We start from the raw sequence: 3,556 nt of genomic DNA, 5'->3' as shown, positions 1-3,556 counted from the left end.
GATCTGCAACATAAGCTGGGTAGAATTTTTTTTGAATTCATTTAATTAGAGTAGACATTAGCTCTGGAAAATCAATATAATTCTATCTCTTTACAGAATTTGCAGAATATTAGTGCCAATTTTGATTACATACCACAAAACCTACCGATTATGTTAGGCTGTTCCTGCATCTTTGAAAATGGCTGTATTGCCATTCATTGCAAAAAAGAAATGTTACTGCTAGATTAAAGAGACTGGGGCTGCAGATGGGGGTAAATGGGAGGACATCCACCAATTCTAATATGCCATTTCCCCAAGTCAAATTCCTCCAAGACAGAAGAACACAGAGGAACCCTTATATGCTACATGTATTTTCTTCTCCATATATGCATGTTCAAATCTCCTCACACATCATGGTCCCAATCCAAATTGGGGTGGGGGTGGGGCTGCTACAGCTATAGTCACTTTAAAAAGGTCTCCCACTGTCAGAACAGGTTTTACCCTCAATATACAAGGGAGCAAGTCACACTCTCTCAGCCCCATCTACCTCACAGGGTGTCTGTTGTGGAGAGGGGAAGGTGATTGTAAGCCAATTTGATTCTGCCTTAAGTGGCAGAGAAAGTCGACATATAAAAACCAACCTTTCTTCTTTTTCTTCTAAATGAGCTCTCAAGTCGTACTTTTGGATCTCAAACATCCTTGCAAAGGGATATTTAGAAGCCCAGTTGCTAACACACTTGAAATCAGATTTTAAAAACAAATCAAGAAATTGTTAAACACAACCTTAACTGTAGCTCCCTAATCCTGCGAAGTAAGCTTGAAAAATGCATCTAATTTGAAATAGAAGATACACACTGTAAGTAAAGGAAATCAACAGCGCTGTGTAACAGTAAGTGGCCTGCAAGCCTATTGCCTGGAAAATAGGGAACTACATTTGTACGGGGTGTCCAGGGCTCAGCCTCCTGGCTACCTCACCTTACCCTTACTGGTGCTGTTGACTCAATGGGATCTCACCCTATGTCACCATTGTGCGCCTAAAAGAAAAAGCAGAACATACAGCTTAATTTGTGAGAGGGAGTAGCTCTGGAAGTAGATTGCAGCGCCAAGGCCCAACTATGGTATCTATGAAACATAAAACAGAGGAGTGTCCTTACCTCACTACCACAGCCACACTCATGCGAACCACTAGAGGGATTAAGTATCTGGGGTTTGAACACGGTGGAGGTACAACCTATTTATTTGGATATTTATAACCCTGCTTCTCTCTCAAATGGGACCCCAAGTGCTTGCAACACCATTCTCCTACGCTTCATTCTCATAAAACCTTATGAGGTGGGTTAGGCCGAGTTTCTGTCTGGCCTAAGGTCACCCAGCAAGCTTCCATGGCAGAGTGGAGGTTCAAAACTGGGTCACCAAGATCCCAGTCTGACAGTGCAACCAATAACACCACACTAGCTTTCCGGGCAAGCTGGCAAACCAGCAGTGAACATTTTTTTAAAACTATGCAGTGTCAGCAAGATAGCAGAACATACTCCATGTCTAAAACATTCCAAAAGAAGTCATTAGGTTTTCCAGATGTGATAAGATTTCATCAAGGCTCTGCCGTTCACCTCTCCTGTAGACTAACCAACATCATTAGAAGGACCCAAAGTAGGATACTAACAGATTCCAGGCTAGGCCCCTTCTGACTATACTGCAATTGCATCTGGCTAGCTGCTATTGAAATTAGGGTAGCTGGTACAGTCCAGCAGAGCTCTTCTTTTGTTCTTTGTCCCACCGTACATGTGTGGCATGCTTCAGGTGCAGTGTGGTATAGTGGTTAGAATATTGGACTCCGCCACAAAGTTCACTGAGCAATGCTGGGCCACCCATCCAAACTGAGCAGAATGCTGTTGTTCACGGTTGTTGTGATGATAAAGCAGGGAACGGAGAACTGTGTATGTCACTCTGAGCTCCTTGGAAGAAGTGTGGAATAAAAGTATGCTAGGTGGGTACCTATCTGAAGTTTAACTGCGCACTGTTCACAGAGTATCTCTTGTGGCTTCATTAACAGGTACTGCTTACATTGTTTACATGCATAACTGAGCGTGTCCCACAAAGCAGCTGGGTGCAATAATTGAATTAAACCAGTTCCCTATTCTTGCACTCAATAAAAGACATAATAAACAGTGCTTTAAAATTCTTTATTTGATATGCCAATACTTTTTGCCCCATTGTTTTAACATCCTACTTTTTTATGGAATATTCTGCAGCTTCATTACAAATTAGCATAATGTTAATCAAATCCCCCTCCCCAATTTGTCTTTTTAAAAAAGGACCTTTACTCAATACACAGTTTTAAAAAGTCACAGAACCATAAATGAAGGGTGCCCTCTGGTGAACACAAATGGCACTGAGCACAATTTTCTCTTAAAAAATGAATAGTAGCCACGTTTTTGGAAAGAGGATTAGCAGCTTCCTAGGATCATTAACTCATTGCGCTTTTCTGCCCAAGTGTAAATGTGCCAAAAATTCATACATTCAAAGTTGGTAGGTTTCTACTGTTCTGAAAACTTCTGAATTTATTTTCAAACTTATGGAGATATCTGTAAGAAAGCCTCGTAGCACTATGACTTAACAGGACTACCATAACAATAGAGGACGAGAGAAAGAATGTAGTCGGGGAAAACCCGGTGCTTATAAAATGCTCAAACTGAAGTCATATCTCACATCTACAACCTATTTGTTTCAAAGTCCAATTTGTTTCAAAGAGCAAGGAAGCCAAGCGAGAACTTTATCCTTCCCTCCATATGCGCACACCCCAAAAGTACTTAGTTTTGTGTTCAAAAAGGGCACAACTCAACTAAGATTACACAAAACAAACCAGCAAGCAAAGCATCAGAACACATCTGGATTTAGGAACATGGATGCTTCTCCATATAATCTTATTCAGATTATCTAAAACTGTGGCCTACATGGAAAATAACCCCACAGAATTATAATTTTATGTTATCTATGGGTTTCATCTATACCTGTATCAAAGCCAGTGGAAGTCACAATACTTAAAAACAGGGGCAGGTTTTGTTACATCTCAGCTGGAGTTCTTTTAGAATCACACAAATTTATTCCTTACTTTCATATTTTGGTCCTTTTTATAAGGCAACATCATGCTGTTATGTTTCCATCCCAGCACTATGAGTGTTGGCTAGTGTCCATACTGTCTTCTAGCAGACTTGTGTAGCCACCACAGTGCTATGCAGCATTCTCTTACCAGGAACAGACATACAGTTCAGCACTAGGGCAGCTACCAGCCTTAGTTTTAAGAGCTGGGTCAGAAGACCCAATGGATGATGCTGTGACGGCGTGAATGGGTAACGGTGGCAAAGAGGGAGGGAGTCGGATACAGTTTGCCCCTTGTCTGGTCACCCCTGAGTGCGACAGAATGTATGACTGCATTACCAGACTGCGTTACCAATACTTGATCACGGAGAACTAGCAATTAGATAAGGATCTTGTTATCCATATAAACAATTGCAGCTGTAGTGTAGTTTCAAAGTTCTGCTCAGTTTATACAGACAATTTTTGCCTAGGATGTCCA

The sequence above is a fragment of the Euleptes europaea genome, chromosome 11 (assembly GCF_029931775.1).
Source record: "Euleptes europaea isolate rEulEur1 chromosome 11, rEulEur1.hap1, whole genome shotgun sequence".
NCBI lineage: Eukaryota > Metazoa > Chordata > Lepidosauria > Squamata > Sphaerodactylidae > Euleptes > Euleptes europaea.
The sequence above is the reverse complement of the archived record's forward strand: the minus strand, read 5'-3'. Positions refer to the sequence as shown.